Here is an 18136-nt window from a genome sequence, read left to right on the forward strand (position 1 = left end):
CTTGGGTTGTCCTACATACAATCCTCACGTGATTTGATGATTTCTCTATAGTTAGGTTGTTTATGTTATTGTGCAAATCCTAGTTCGTGACCCTCCTTGGTTGTTGTTACACCAAGTGAAGTGGTGAACATTCAAGGGGTTCCTAAATGGAAGCATGTCCTTCCTACCCCATACATGACATCTATGATAACACGAGGTGCCTAAATGAAGATTCTAATCTTCTACCTCCTACTTGAATTATTGGACTAAATAATATGTAGTACTTAACCTAGATATATATATACACTCATTCGAACCTTTGATGTTGAACTCATGTTTATATGTTAAAGTAGTAGAACATCACCTAAGACCTAAACCTTGTTGTGATTCTTATGGGTGTTCAACTCATGAAAACATTATCATAACCCTTGTGGTTACCAAGTGTCATACAAGTGTTAAGTGTTGAAGATGATTATTTTCACATGCTATTCACATATCTTACTTTTTATGTTGTTTTGAATACCGAATCTCAACTCTAAGCATACTTGAACTTTAACCCTACACATTCAATCTTCCAACCTCATCAACTCGTCAATAATTGGATAATTGGAAAGCATATGCAAACTTTGTGAGTATACTCGTATTTTCCCCTTTTTACTTTTACCACTTTTGGGGTGTAACATGTTTATCTATCAACAAACTTACACATGAACATTTTGCTTAAACACATGAACATTCCTATAACATGCTTGTATACGTGATGGCTTGATGCTTTAAACTTGGATTTATCTTATGTGTCGAATTTATCATTAACTTCGTACGAGCCAAACCATGACATATGTAGCGCTATAGGATTAACGACCCGCCCCTTTATCTCGGTTATGTCATGAGCATATTGCGTTTTCTTGGTTTGATATGTTAGACACATACCATATTTAAAGGCTTATCTTGAATCACATGCTTGCTATGAGGAATTGTTCAAAACTTATCTTTTGCTATGTACGTATCAAACTTGTGTACTCGCCTTTGCTTTTGCATTGAACTTTATTTTAACATGTTACAGGTGGATGTTGACGATGCATGGAATCTAGTAGGATGCTTAGATACCCACTTAGAAAGAATTGTATTCGTATTGTATCATTTTATTATTCATGTTGTTGTACTTTGTTTCAAAACCTTGTACTTGATTCTTTAGAAATGAAATGAAATGATTATTTAAATACTTGTCACAATTATTAGCGTTATGATGTCTCGAGCAATCTTCACACTTCGTCTCATCCCGATGTTTCCGCCATTGGTTGGGGTGTGACATCATCGGGGATGTTGCCAAACATCCCCACACTTGATTCATTGCATCCATGAAGATGGAACGTAGAAACCTGTTAAAATACAAACACACCAAACGAAACCAAAACAAAATACAATACTCTACATCCTCGGGCTGCCTCCCGAGAGCGCTAAGTTTAAAGGTCTTCAGCCAGACCGTACCTGATATGCGCTACGGTGGTCTCAATGCACACTTACCCAAAACATTTCCAACGAATGCCCGGAAATTTACATGCCATCTCCATAAGCTTGTCAGTATAATTGGCATGTTTAGAAAGCACATGTGGGTTTCGCTAATCCACTTCACAAGATATACCTTGATGTCTTGTTGTTTCACCCTTCTCATCTTCTTCCCCGAACCCTCTTCCCCACACTTATTAATTTGAATGATTGATATGGGGAGAGATTCGGTACACACATTCATCTCATCAGACTGCTCTGCCTCCTCATCCTCACACACCATCTGATCCACCAGTGACTCTTCATCAGATAAAGGTTTCATTGGTGTGGTATTATCCTCCACAACCTCCTCCTCCATGTGAGAATAATCTCTAATATCAACAGGTAATGGTGAGAGACGCTCTTCTATTTCTATCTTCATTTTTAATTTCTGACACTTGGAAACTAGGTAGCTGATTCAATCTTCATCGGAAAGGTTGGGTGCTGATAAATACTGCTCGAGTTTGGACAAACTCGCTTCCAACATAGCAAGCTTTTTCTCCTCCTCGGTCTGATAAGCATACACACCCTCGGGCTTAGAATATTCCTCGGGATGATACTGTCGGTATCCCTGATACGGTGTTGAGATGTACGCATCCATCATCTTTTTATTCCAATACTTTGGATTTTTCAAATACACCGCGCACACATCATCATAAACAGAAGTATGATAACGACCGCAACAGAAACATCGTCCATCCGTCCTTGGCTCAAAATAAACATGCTCGTCCCGATCATATCCATCCGAGTAAAAATCATCCTCCATCTCTAGGTCATAATCTTCAGCGTATGATGGAGGTGGAAGTTGTGAAACATAAGACACCGGTTTTCCATGTGCCCTCCTGTAGTGGGCCTCGTGGCAACCGATACACGAATGACGTGGACCCCCGCACAATATACACGTAGAAAAGCTGAAATATGTGTAATGCTCTGTCATCCTGCACAACACAACTCAACTACCAAGTGTAAATCACGAACATCAAAGAAAAATCTTTTTGGGATTTTTAAATTTATTTTTTTTTATTATTATTATTTTTTTACTAAAACTTAACACTAAACACTTTGCGCACGCCTCCCCGGCAACGGCGCCATTTTGATGTCTGTCGTTAAGGACATGCAAAAACCAGCTAAACTATGTAGATAGGATAAGTCGGATATCGAACCAGAGGAGGATTGTGGAAAGTGTCGTAATGAAAAGTATTAATTAACTACTACAGAAAAATAAAACTCAGTTGTGGATTTGATTGATTATCTAAAAATTACGAACTAAAAATGAAGTTTAAAGCAATAGAGAGGACAGTGGTTCCTCCAGATTTCAGGTTTTTGCAGCTAGATTCAATTATGTGTTTAATCAAAACATTCACATAGACATAAATGTTTAACCTAATTAACCAATTGTGATGATCAACGACTAAGTACTCCGGTCAATACATAACGGGAGGTTATCGAATGACTATCAATTACAATTACAAACCCTAACCCCATGTCAAATATATCCCAATTACTAGAACTCTCGGGAACTGAATGCTTAGAAATTAAGGTTTAAATAAATGCAACCATTTACAATCAGTCAACTAAATCCATGGTGAAAAGCATTAGATCACCAGGTTACAATGATTAAAAACACATGAAAGTACCTAATTACACGAACCCTCCATCCGGAGGAAACCATAAAAGACTAGCCGCTCATGTCGGTTGGTTGATCTTCGTATGCGTCCCCCTCTCGTTCCCACCTAGGTCTCGTGTGGTGGCTGTCGAAAATAATGATCTGATGTTGACCAAAAGTTGAAGTGATGATGATATTCCTTGGTTAATCGGCCCACTGTGAGTCAACAAGTCCACTCCTCTATTCGGCCCAATTACAAGTCCACATGACTTCTGATGATGTGTGCCTTTCACAAAGCCCAAGATGTCCAGCCCATATGTTATCTGCTGCCCATGTTCCCTCCAAATAGAATATGGCGGCCCACTTTTGATGTGGTGATGTCAGCCGCTCCTTTGTATGCGTGATGATGTATGATGTTGTTGACTTCTTATGGGTTGCATCCAATTGATCTACCATGTGCGGCCCAATGTAGTTTGATGTGCCCTCAATTAATAAAGAATATTGATGATGGAATTGATTTCTTTTAAAACCCTCGTTCACGTGTATATCTGCTGTGATATGACGGCTCCTCTTCTAATGATGATGACTTTTATCATATGTTTCTCGATTTTTATGAGTGCCCTCCAATAATCACGTGATGCTCCTTCCTTTTAGAATGAGTTGATTGATGTTGATATATTCCCCAATTAATTCTTGCATGTGTGCGTGTATATCACTCCATTAATTCAAACATGCATGGCCTTTTCTTTATAACAGCCGTAAGCTACGCTTGACATGCGTAGCTACGCTTCAACCCTTCTGTTAACTTCCTTGATTCCCAGTCGTAAGTTACGTTTTCAACCGTAAGCTTCGTATCCTTGTTGGAACTTCATGTTTTGAGATAACAGTCGTCGCACAAGTTGGTTCCCATATTGCACATTTGAGCTATCTCTTGGACTCGAACATCCACCAAATAACACCATTTACTATGTTTATCAATTTCGACCGTTCCGCTTCATCTCTAATCACTCTAACTTCACCGTATTACGCGTTTCACCTGTAAAACCACAAACATTCGTAGTGAACATATTCCAAACGTATAATCACGTAAACGGTAATAAATCACACAAAATACGCACGTTAACACTCAAGTTTCACATCCTCCATCACTTAATCACCCCTTGGGCTAACAATATAATTAATTTAAAAGAGTATTTAGGGTTTCATAGGTGACGTAAGAGAATCTTGCAAGTTGTTATCCTCTTCACGAAATTTTGCTAGCCATTAAAATTGTTTTACATGACCGTCATATCTCGATGAGACAAAAACTTGTATCAAAAGAAAAGGGAGGTAAACCACTTACCTGAGTAGGTGTATAAATGGTGGTTAGCCTTGTTAAAGGAGGTATAGAAACCCACCGACCATGAATCTCAGAATTATTTTTTGAGAAAATCTTGCACGGCTACAGATTTACTGTGACAACTCGTAATCCGAACCTATTTTGTGTGCTTTGATGTAACGTATGTGAACTTGGTGTAATTATGTGATATGCTAATTTAATGAACGTCATGTTTGTTAGGTGTTTTTGTGTAATGTGTGTATGTATATATATAAAAAAACGAACCAATCGCATAACACAACCATCACTCGATCGCACAAGCCCATTTGGGCCGTATTGCTTGTAACCGAAACCAATAGGCAGCCGAGTTGGGTTCGGCCCATCTTGTTGTTCACATAACACTTAGGGGTAGTAACCATCTCTCACTTTTATCAAAAATCACAACACTCACAAAACCCTACTTGCTCTCTCTTCTCTCCCTCGAAGCCGACGGCACCAAGGCTCTCTGTTCGGATCGTTCTTGCATTACTTACAAATCGGTTAGTGTTTTGTTTGTGATTTCTTGTTGAATGATGTTATGATTCCATGCTTAGATTAAACCAATTAGGGTTATATGTGATAATAAGCTAAAACCGTATGTGATGTTCTTGTAAATTGTATCGCATGATAATAAGCTAGAACCGATTTGATGTTACTAGGTTGCTATGCCTTGTTTTCGGATTGATTGGTGTGATGATTTAAGTTTTGAATGAATGTAATCGGATATGTTATTGTTGTTGTTCGGCTATCATGAATTGATGTTTAAGATTAAACATGTGTAACCGGGTGAATGTTCATGAAATCGGACCGAATCATAAGAGTTGATTAGATATTGTTCATGCTATGATTTGATTAGGGTTTAGGTGAATTGGTTGTAACAACCTTGTTTGATCGAAATCTAGCATGTTTTGAAATTGATTAGTTGTTGATCGATAATCACATGTTTGGAAACTATTGAATGTGTAACCGAATAAGCATAAAAATCGGGATTTAAAAACCAATCGCACAAGGGGCTCTGATCGCACAAGAGCCCCCCCCCCCATCACACAAGTTAGTCAATCGCACAAGGGAGTCCATTCGTACAAGGCTCCTGGTCGCACAAGGCCTGTTAATTGGGCCGTGTTTATAGTTCATGTTGGACTGTTATTGTTACTGGGCCGGACCGCCCAAGACCCCACTCGCACAAGATGTATCAGTCGCACAAGTCACTCGGATCGTACAAGAGGAATTAAATCGCACAAGCTATTTTGTATTTAGTTATTTTTGGGCCGCAACAGGTTTGGGTCGGTTTGCTAATGGGCCGGGCATAAGGCTGATCGCACAACCTATTGTGGATCGCACAAGTTGTGCTGATCGCACAATCGGTTGGGCCGTCTATTTATTGGGCTTTATCCTTGGGTGTACATCTGTTAGTATGATATGATTTTGACTGCTAATGTGTGATACGGGTTTGCCATGATCGTTACGTGCACATAACCTGTTAGACTATGTGTAACCTATGTGCTTTACTTGAACCTAGACCTAATCCGTATGGTAACCTTGTTAGGACGTGGTTGACCACTCTTAGTTCAAGTGACCTTTTTGTGTATCTGCCGAGCAACCCAAGGTGAGTTCACACAGCCAAGGCATGGGATTCCCGGGTTGGGAATGGGTTGGAAGTTTTGAAATGGATAATTACTCGTACTTACGCTATTGCTAGACTATATACCATCGTCCTCAGGTTAGTCAGGACACTTACGTAAAACCTACGTAAACTAGTACATACAACTGTCTCCCGGGTCGGGAGGACACTTACGTAAAACCTACGTAAACTCATAACCACTACTGTCTTTCGGGTCGAAAGGACACTTACGTAAAACCTACGTAAACCCCACGCGTACCACTGTCCTCGGGGAAGGGCACTCACGTAAAACCTACATGACCTTGTACGTATTCCTATTCTCGGGTTAAGAAGAACACTCATGGTTACGATAGTCTAGTAAGGATAAACGTGGGAATCCCCCACTGGAAATAAATGTAATCATGGGAAACCCCCGATAGTAATGCATATAATCAGGGGAAACCCCCCCCCCCCTCTAGTAGTACATACATACATGGGAAGCCCCCACTAAATGAATATACGATTTGTTATTACAAACTTACTTTCTGTGAACTTGCTCAACTAGTTGTTGACTCTCTGCTGCATGCCTTGCAGGACCTTAGGTACTTATGGAGCTTGCACGGGAGGCACAGTCGTTGTGGACAAGGATCGTGGTTGTTATGATAAACTTTTAAACACTTGAATTTGCTAATAACATTGGGTTTCATATTATGCTTCCGCTACATTTGATTATGTTTGGTTTTGAAAACACCTTTCGTATTGATGAATAACTTTCACTACTTATATACATGAATAACTTCATGGACTGTCGTCCAGGCACATTCAGTGGCACGGAAGGAGCAGTGGGACTCCTCCATTGGTTTGAGAGGCTCGAGTCGGTATTCGAGATGTGTGAATGCCCTGAGGCTCGCAGGGTGAAGTACGCCACTAGCACTTTGGAAGGAATCGCGCTAACCTGGTGGAACGCGCAAGTTCAGCTTCTAGGGTTGGCAGCTGCTAATGCCACCCCTTGGAACGATTTCAAGGAACTGATAAAAAGGGAATACTGCTCACGGGACGACATCCACAAGTTAGAAGTGGAGTTTTTCAATCTAAAGATGACGGGGTCGGAGATCGAGGCATATACCAAGCGGTCAAATGAGCTGGCCGTTCTGTGTCCAACTATGGTGGACCCACCTATCAGGCTAATTGAGTTATATCTCAAGGGATTAGCGCCAGAGATTCAGAGCCACGTGACATCGGCTAATCATAACAACATCCAGGATGTTCAACGCCTAGCTCATCGTCTCACTGATCAGGCAGTGGATCAGGACAAGCTACCGAAACGTATCAGCGCTACTACTGCTACCACATCAGCCGCTACTTCTGCTACCCCCAGTGACAACAAAAGAAAGTGGGAAGGGGATTCTAGCAAAGGTTCAGCAACAGTTTAGTCTCAGGCTCAGCAACAGAAGACTGACCACTACCAGAGTCCTAGTCAGCAGTCTTCTGGTAGTCGTGGGCAGAGAAGATATCAGGGAAATCATCTAAAGTGCCACAACTGTAACAGGCACCACAGTGGCCAGTGCAACAAGGGTCGTTGCCAAAGGTGTCTCAAGATGGGCCACGAGGCCAAAGACTGTAGGAGCCCACGGCCTGCGAATCAGAACCAGCAACCGCAACTACCAGCTCCACAAAACCAGCAACAACAGCAACAGCGAGGCAACAGGGGATGCTTTCAGTGTGGTGCTGAAGGCTATTTTAAGCGGGATTGCCCCTAGATAAACCAGAATCGCAACAACAACAACAATCAGGGAAATGGTAACAACGGTGGGAACAATAATGGCAATGAAGCTAGGGGTCGTGCTTTTGTGCTGGGTCGAGGTGACGCAAGGAACGATCCTAACGTAGTCATGGGTAAGTTTCTTCTCGACGAATTTTACGTTACTGTTTTGTTTGATTCGGGTGCGGATACAAGTTATATGTCTTTGAAAGTTAGCCAAATGTTAAAAGGTGCACCCACACTTCTGAACACTAAGCATGTCGTAGAGTTAGCTAATGCTAAGAGCCTAGAGGCCACGCACATAGTTCAGGGTTGTAATCTTATCCTCGCTGGTCAGACTTTCTCTATCGATCTTATTCCCATAGTTTTGGGTAGTTTTGACATCGTCATTGGTATGGACTGGTTATCCCAACATCACGCGGAGATTCTATGCAATGAGAAGATTGTTCATATCCCTCGTTCTGGCCAGGAACCCCTCGAAGTTCAAGGCGACAAGAGTGGTGCAGTGGTTGGCATCATCTCCTTTCTAAAGGCTCAGAAGTGTTTACGTAAGGGCCACACCGCCATTTTGGCACTTGTCACTGATGCATCAGCGAAGGAAAAGAAATTGGAAGATATTCCAGTGGTATGTGACTACCCTCAAGTGTTTCCTGAAGATTTACCTGGTCTACCGCCTCATCGCCAAGTCGAATTCCAGATCGAGCTCGCTCCGGGAGCAGCACCAATAGCTCGCGCACCGTATCGTTTAGCTCCAACAGAACTGGAGGAACTATCAAAGCAACTACAAGAGCTCTTGGATAAGGGTTTTATCCGCCCTAGCTCTTCGCCTTGGGGAGCTCCAGTGTTATTCGTGAAAAAGAAGGACGATACCTTCAGGATGTGCATAGACTACCGTGAACTGAACAAGGTGACAGTGAAGAACCGCTACCCTCTTTCGCGTATTGACGACTTGTTCGACCAGCTGCAAGGGTCGAGCTACTACTCCAAGATTGATCTAAGGTCGGGTTATCATCAGTTGAGAGTCCGGGATGAGGACGTCTCCAAGACAGCATTCAGAACTCGTTACGGCCACTACGAGTTTCTTGTCATGCCGTTTGGGTTAACGAACGCGCCTGCCGTATTTATGGATCTTATGAACAGGGTGTGCAAACCCTACCTAGACAAGTTTGTGATTGTTTTCATTGACGACATCTGATCTATTCCAAGAGTCAGGAGGAGCACGGGCAGCATTTGCGACTTATCTTGGAACTTCTTCGAAAGGAACAACTGTACGCCAAGTTTTCAAAATGCGACTTCTGGCTTCGTGAAGTCCACTTTCTAGGCCACGTGGTAAACAAGGATGGGATTCATGTTGATCCCTCCAAGGTAGATTCGATCAGAAATTGGCCTGCGCCTCGCACTCCAACGGAAATACGCCAATTCTTGGGTTTGGCGGGTTACTATAGAAGATTCATCAAAGACTTCTCAAAGATCGCACAGCCGCTTACACTACTGACACATAAGGGTGTCACCTACCGTTGGGGTAATACTCAAGAAACCGCTTTTCAGCACTTAAAGGATAGACTCTGCAGTGCACCTATCCTCTCATTGCCAGAAGGCACGGACGATTTCATGGTTTATTTTGATGCATCCATTCAGGGTCTTGGATGTGTGTTAATGCAGCGCGGCAAGGTCATTGCTTACGCTTCGCGCCAACTCAAGGTTCATGAACGGAACTACACGACGCACGATTTAGAGCTGGGAGCTGTTGTTTTCGCGCTCAAGATATGGCGACACTACCTGTACGGTACCAAGTGCACTATCTACACCGATCACAGGAGTCTCGAGCATATCTTCAAGCAGAAGGAATTGAACATGCGTCAACGTCGATGGGTTGAACTACGGAACGATTACGAATGTGCCATCAAGTACCATCCAGGAAAAGCCAACATTGTGGCTGACGCTCTCAGTCGAAAGGACACTCTACCTAGACGTGTGCGAGCTTTACAACTCACTATTCAATCCAGTCTTCCTGCACAGATACGAGATGCTCAAATAGAAGCATTGAAACCAGAAAACGTCAGGGCTGAAGCCCTACGTGGCTCAAGGCAACGATTAGAACAGAAGGAAGACGACGCCTACTATGTAGCGGGGCGTATTTGGGTCCCACTATATGGCGGATTACGAGAACTTGTGATGGATGAAGCACACAAGTCTCGCTACTCGGTACATCCTGGTTCGGATAAGATGTACCATGATATCAGGACAACGTATTGGTGGCCTAGTATGAAGGCCCACATTGCAACATACGTCGGCAAATGTTTGACTTGTGCAAGAGTCAAAGCGGAATATCAGAAACCGTCAGGCCTACTTCAGCAACCCAAGATACCACAGTGGAAATGGGAAGAAATTTCCATGGATTTTGTTACTGGCCTGCCAAGATCCCAGCGTGGGAATGATACTATTTGGGTGATCGTGGATTGACTCACAAAGTCTGCACACTTCCTGGCAATAAAGGAAACGGACAAGTTCTCCACCTTAGCAGACATCTACTTGAAAGAAGTTGTTTCGAGGCACGGAGTGCCAACTTCCATTATTTCGGATCGGGATGCACGATTCACTTCAGAACTATGGCAAGCAATGCACAAAGCTTTTGGCTCTCAGTTAGACATGAGCACAGCTTATCACCCTCAGACGGATGGGCAGTCTGAGCGCACGATTCAAACCCTAGAAGACATGATTCGGGCATGTGTTATTGATTTTGGCAACAGCTGGGAAAAGCATCTCCCTGTGGTGGAGTTTTCGTATAATAACAGTTACCACACCAGCATTCAAGCCGCTCCATTCGAGGCATTGTACGGACGTAAATGCCGGTCACCTCTCTGTTGGGCAGAGGTGGGGGATAGTCAAATCACAGGACCAGAAATGGTAGTTGATGCTACTGAACGGATTGCCTAGATACGACAACGTATGGCGGCGGCACGTGACCGTCAGAAAAGTTACGCTGATAAGCGCAGGAAACCACTCGAATTCCAAGTTGGGGATCGGGTGCTACTCAAAGTCTCACCCTGGAAGGGTGTGGTTCGTTTTGGCAAACGGGGCAAGCTCAATCCGCGGTATGTCGGACCATTTGAGATCATAGAAAGAATAGGCAAAGTAGCCTACAGACTAAACCTACCAGCTGAACTCGGTGCAGTTTACAACGTTTTTCACGTATCGAATCTGAACAAGTGCCTGTCAGATGAGACCCTCATAGTTCCTCTGAAGGAGCTCACTATCGACGAGCAGTTGCGTTTCGTCGAGGAACCAGTTGAAATCACGGACCGGGATGTCAAGGTCCTCAAGAACACGAGAATCCCTCTTGTTCGAGTTCGTTGGAACTCCCGTCGTGGCCCAGAGTTCACCTGGGAACGAGAAGATCAGATGAAAGAAAAGTATCCCCAGTTGTTCGCAAACAGTATAACCACTACTGAGGCTGAAGCTTCCACGGAATTTCGGGACGAAATTCCAGATCAACGGGGGGAGGATGTGACACCCCAGGAAAACCATACAACTTAACTAGCTTCCTCAGTGAGTACGTACCAAATTTCGGGACGAAATTTCTTTTAAGTTGGGGATAATGTGACAACTCGTAATCCGAACCTATTTTGTGTGCTTTGATGTAACGTATGTGAACTTGGTGTAATTATGTTATATGCTAATTTAATGAACGTCATGTTTGTTAGGTGTTTTTGTGTAATGTGTGTATGTATATATATAAAAAAACGAACCAATCGCATAACACAACCATCACTCGATCGCACAAGCCCATTTGGGCCGTATTGCTTGTAACCGAAACCAATAGGCAGCCGAGTTGGGTTCGTCCCATCTTGTTGTTAACATAACACTTAGGGGTAGTAACCATCTCTCACTTTTATCAAAAATCATAACACTCACAAAACCCTACTTGCTCTCTCTTCTCTCCCTCGAAGCCGACGGCACCAAGGCTCTCTGTTCGGATCGTTCTTGCATTACTTACAAATCGGTTAGTGTTTTGTTTGTGATTTCTTGTTGAATGATGTTATGATTCCCTGCTTAGATTAAACCAATTAGGGTTGTATATGTGATAATAAGCTAAAACCGTATGTGATGTTCTTGTAAATTGTATCGCATGATAATAAGCTAGAACCGATTTGATGTTACTTGGTTGCTATGCCTTGTTTTCGGATTGATTGGTGTGATGATTTAAGTTTTGAATGAATGTAATCGGATATGTTATTGTTGTTGTTCGGCTATCATGAATTGATGTTTAAGATTAAACATGTGTAACCGGGTGAATGTTCATGAAATCGGACCGAATCATAAGAGTTGATTAGATATTGTTCATGCTATGAATTGATTAGGGTTTAGGTGAATTGGTTGTAACAACCTTGTTTGATCGAAATCTAGCATGTTTTGAAATTGATTAGTTGTTGATCGATAATCACATGTTTGGAAACTATTGAATGTGTAACCGAATAAGCATAAAAATCGGGATTTAAAAACCAATCGCACAAGGGGCTCTGATCGCACAAGAGCCCCCCCCCATCACACAAGTTAGTCAATCGCACAAGGGAGTCCATTCGTACAAGGCTCCTGGTCGCACAAGGCCTGTTAATTGGGCCGTGTTTATAGTTCATGTTGGACTGTTATTGTTACTGGGCCGGACCGCCCAAGACCCCACTCGCACAAGACGTATCAGTCGCACAAGTCACTCGGATCGTACAAGAGGAATTAAATCGCACAAGCTATTTTGTATTTAGTTATTTTTGGGCCGCAACAGGTTTGGGTCGGTTTGCTAATGGGCCGGGCATAAGGCTGATCGCACAACCTATTGTGGATCGCACAAGTTGTGCTGATCGCACAATCGGTTGGGCCATCTATTTATTGGGCTTTATCCTTGGGTGTACATGTGTTAGTATGATATGATTTTGATTGCTAATGTGTGATACGGGTTTGCCATGATCGTTACGTGCACATAGCCTGTTAGACTATGTGTAACCTATGTGCTTTACTTGAACCTAGACCTAATCCGTATGGTAACCCTGTTAGGACGTGGTTGACCACTCTTAGTTCAAGTGACCTTTTTGTGTATCTGCCGAGCAACCCAAGGTGAGTTCACACAGCCAAGGCATGGGATTCCCGGGTTGGGAATGGGTTGGAAGTTTTGAAATGGATAATTACTCGTACTTACGCTATTGCTAGACTATATACCATCGTCCTCAGGTTAGTCAGGACACTTACGTAAAACCTACATAAAGTAGTACATACCACTGTCTCCCGGTTCGGGAGGACACTTACGTAAAACCTACGTAAACTCATACCCACTACTGTCTTCCGGGTCGGAAGGACACTTACGTAAAACCTACGTAAACCCCACGCGTACCACTGTCCTCGGGGAAGGGCACTCACGTAAAACCTACGTGACCTTGTACGTATTCCTGTTCTCGGGTTAAGAAGAACACTCATGGTTACAATAGTCTAGTAAGGATAAACGTGGGAATCCCCCACTGGAAATAAATGTAATCATGGGAAACCCCCGCTAGTAATGCATATAATCAGGGGAAACCCCCCCCCCTCTAGTAGTACATACATACATGGGAAGCCCCCACTAAATGAATATGGGAAAACCCTAACCTCAATGGGCCAGACCCAGTTAGGGTTGTCTCTACGAGCCCACAGCCTAGTGTAGTATAAACTACAATGCGCTGGGCTTTGCAGATTAGTACACAATAATAATAATATATAATTAATATAAAAGTGATAAATAGCAGGAAAGTCCGACCGCTCGGGTCGGGTTTGGTACCATACCTCGTCAGGCGGGAACACCGTTACAACCCGACACGGAAAGGCCGCAGGCCGAGTACGTTAGGACAATCATGGGCATGGGTGAGAGATTGTAGTTGTTAGAATTTTTTATTAAGAATATCCCAATCGTTAGACCCTTTATGAAAATAAAAAAAAAACTTTTTTTACCTAGCTAATCCATTCCATTAAAAAAAATCACACTATATACTCTTCATTTCCTACCCGAACCCGGGTGGGTACACCGAGTATAGATTTTCTGGCCAAAACCTGGACCCAAACCCGACCCGGGTATAGCCAATCCCCGAAAAGTCAAAACCCGATCATACCTGTACCCGGGTATATACCTGAACCCGGGTATTAGAAAAAAACCGATTTGTGTACCTAGGTACAAGCCATTTCATGTACCAAACCCATGGAAACATTAACACAGCAACTTTGAATTTCACTACTTCTGGCCCAGTGGCTCTAAGCCCAGGAAGCTTAAGTAATCTAACCAGTAGATTATAAGCGCGGTGAGTTTAATATAATAGTGGAGGGTTCAAATGAGAAGAAAAATTTTGTAAGAATAAAAAGAATAAATTTTAAACCAATAGAAATGCTCTATTTTACTTCATTTAATATGTGTATTTAATGTTATTAATAAGGGCATATAGGTAAATTTCTAATTGTAATTAAATTAGCTAACTAATTAAAATTGTAACTCAGTTTTAAATATACTCTTTCAAGATAAAATAATTTAGGATGAAGAATAATTTTCGACATGTGTAGGATAAATTTTAGTATGTGTAGGATAAATTCTTAAATGTGTATGATAAATTTAGATCTGCGTAGGGTAAATTTCGGTAAGTGTAAGATACATGTAGGATAAATTTTGAAATGTGTAAGAATAAAATGTTTTTTTTTTATTAATGAGAGATAACATAATTAATGGTAGGAGTTATAAACTATTTAATGTTTTACCAATATGCCCTTTCTTCTTTTTTTCTTCTCACCTTAAATTTCTTCTCAATTGAACCTTCCCCTAATATAATATGTGTGAAAATAATAACTCAAATAGTAAAATTAAATTCGGAACATGGAAAAGAAACTATTTTTTAACAGTAAACAAAAGCCCGTCCCACTATCATTCCAGAGGAAACCCAGTGCCCGAAGGATCACCATGATAAAACATGTGGCTCAACTCAAAGCAATTTTGATAAGCAAACTATTTTAGATGTACAATTCATAAAATGTTAAGCTGAATGAATAATTTTTATAAAAATGTTTGGCAATAAAAGGATTTTGTATTGCTAATTTCTAAGAATCTTAGCACGAAAAATTTAAGATATTATGAATATGAAGATGTTTATGTTTTGAGATGTATACAACTAGGTTATAACTCGTGAATACTCGCGGATCGGAAAATTTAATTTGCATTAATCGAATTGTCATTAAATAAAATAAAAACACATGCTTTCAAAGGTTTTTGATGAACACGTTGAGAGAGAGAGAAAGAGTATGAACGAATTCGTGAGTTCTTGATGTTATTGTAATTATGTGATCTTTATCTCTCTAGTTATCTCTCCTTATATACATCCAAATGGAAACCCTTGATTAGATAATAAGGATAATTACGTCCATCAAATAATTACTAACTAATCTAATAAGGAATAAATATATTTTGATCAAATGTACAATCAAAAAAATTCAAAAAATATAAAAATATAAAAAAATTCTAAAGATCTAAAAAATCTAAAAGAATTCTAAAAATAAAAAAATCTAAAAAATAAAAAAGATCTAAAAGAATAACTGCGCGGTTCCATCAGATCTCTCAAAATTATAAAGGCGCATAACGGAACAACTGGAGTCGGTGTATTTGTTTATAGTTAGTAAAAAACTCCCTTTTTTTCTTCATTCTGACACTCCACTGATTAAAACATATCTTGTGAAACATATGTCCATCCTTCACTCCTTCACTGAAGTAGTAAAAACTTCCTTTTTTCTCTTCATTCTAACACTCCACTGATGAACCTCACTTCCACAAATCAAACGGTTATTGGCTGATTTGGAAGATTGTTAGAAAAATAATGATTCACATACGCAGATGGCATCAACTGCATAATAACCCATTTTATAGTAAGAAAGATATAAGAACAAATAAAACAAAATGAAAGCAAACAAATAAGATGATGACCATTTGTTTGGACTCAGGCTTTAGCAGTATCTTGTAGAAAGAAGAACTCATTTGAAGAGATTGGTCAAAGTGATGAATGTTCTACTATGAACCAATTTTAAGACATATACATATGTTGTATCCAGTAATATTTAAATTTTATTAATCATAAATGTTTATATAACATCTCAAGTGAGCTCCATGCTACCATTTTTTTAATTTTGAATCTTCCATCACATGTGAAAAGTTTGACCCTTTATAAATAAATGGGTCCATATATAACATGTCAAATTGGTTAAACAAAATATTAGCTAAAAAAGAAATAGGTTGAATGGGACAAATGTTGTCTGAAATGTATTTAAATTGTATGAAACTTCCCAAATGACTTCTTAAATTTGTTTTTAAGGTTCAATAAGGAACGAACAAAAAAGTATTTTGGTGGTTTTGCCAACTCTAAATGACACTTTCCTCCATATTACTGAGTTTGTAAAGGGCAGAAATCAAATATTTCTGTGGAGAGTCCTGTTATTTCTTCTATTTTAGAGAATGGCATGCCACACTTCAAGTGGATCCAAATGTTCCAATTGATGTAACAAAACATCAGTTCTGTACATCAATATGAAAGCATTTAAAAAGTTGGCAACATGTATGTGATCAACAAAGCTTAAAACATTAATTTATCCAAACCACAAAATAGGCATATAATTGTAAACAGTAAAGAATTTTGAGTAGAAGTATACCTACTAAAAATATTCATAATTCTTCCACCGGTGTCATTAGATCCCTCAAACACCTGGTCAAAGCTTCAAATGAAATCGCGAGGCTTCAAATGATGTTTTGAGGCTTTCCAGCTATGTTTTCCAATGACCAGCTCTGTCTTCCAATGACCACTTGAAAACAAAACAATTACATTTTACATCATTTATTTGCTACAAAATATGACTATATATTACAAGATCATCATCCTAAATAGAGAGATGAATATATACCATCGAAGTAGGAACATAAGCCATATAAGAAGATGACGGTTTAAGAGAAAGTTCGCGAACAATATAAGCCATATATACTGAGACCCCCGCGAACTTCACGGTTTGGTAAAAGAAAATTTCTTCATTATCACCGTTGACATAATCTTTTAATGAAAGAAACGTTCCGGTACTAACGTAAATATAACTTACACTTAATAAATGAATACAAAAAAAATCACAACTTGTTAAAGACTTCTTTATACGCGACATTTGTTGTTTCAATAGAGCACATCTACATTACTAATATAAATGAGGTTTAACATGTTTAAAGTACATTTTATTATTTAATTTTGTAGACCATTAACCAAACCCATTTAGAGACCGAACTTTTGGCTATAGAGACCCAAACGACAGAAGCAATTACTGTCCTGAAGGGCTAAACCAAAATACCAAATAAAGGGCCTCCAAAATAATTAATCCCTTCGGTCCCATTTAGCAAAAACAAAACACGGTTGACCAACAACTTAATAAAATTACCATAGGCTATCAACATGAATATATTAGGGACCAAAATATGCCACGAAAATAAATTAGGCCCACTTCTCTAAATGCCCATAACACCAAAATCTCTCCCACTTGTTGCGATGGACCATGAAGACAGATAACAGAAGCTCACGGGTTGTACATATATATTAATAAATTAAAAGTGCATGAAGAATAAGGTAAATTAATCAATATAAACATGCAAGACGTCATTCTGGAGTACGGACCAAGGCTTCTGTCCCTTTAAAAAGCATCATATCAAACTTTGACTCGGAAATCATGTCAAATACAATAAAGTGTTTATCTTCATTTTTCATGTCTTGTATGATGTGATTCCATCTGGTAGTCATATAAAGAGTTTGACCATATTTTTCCATAACAACCAACCATATATGGTTAGGAAAAGCTGTTATAGTAACATGTTTCGTAGGTATTATATAAGTATTTTATATTAAAGAAGTTTTATATAATTGGTTAAATACTAATATACTGCATAGTTAAAAAAATAACAGATAATATAATTACCAAATAGTCTTTATGTTCGGAGAACTGGGAGGTTTTGCAATATAAGAAATCACCTCGAGCAAGTGCCAAATCTTGATAAAAGCATATTATCTAAAAGTTAAACTGCCTTCCTACTGAAACAAAAGCAAGGAATCCTTTGGTAACATTAACGATTAAATCATATTGGATCATCCGTCATGGAAAAAGTATGACGAACATGCTATCCTAATTTTGACATAAAAAAAATTCTTCCATCCATGATAATGATTCGAACCATACCATCTATCAGGAGCTAACTTGTAATCACCAACCCAA

Source organism: Helianthus annuus, chromosome 10 (genome assembly GCF_002127325.2).
Source record: "Helianthus annuus cultivar XRQ/B chromosome 10, HanXRQr2.0-SUNRISE, whole genome shotgun sequence".
Taxonomy (NCBI): Eukaryota; Viridiplantae; Streptophyta; class Magnoliopsida; order Asterales; family Asteraceae; genus Helianthus; species Helianthus annuus.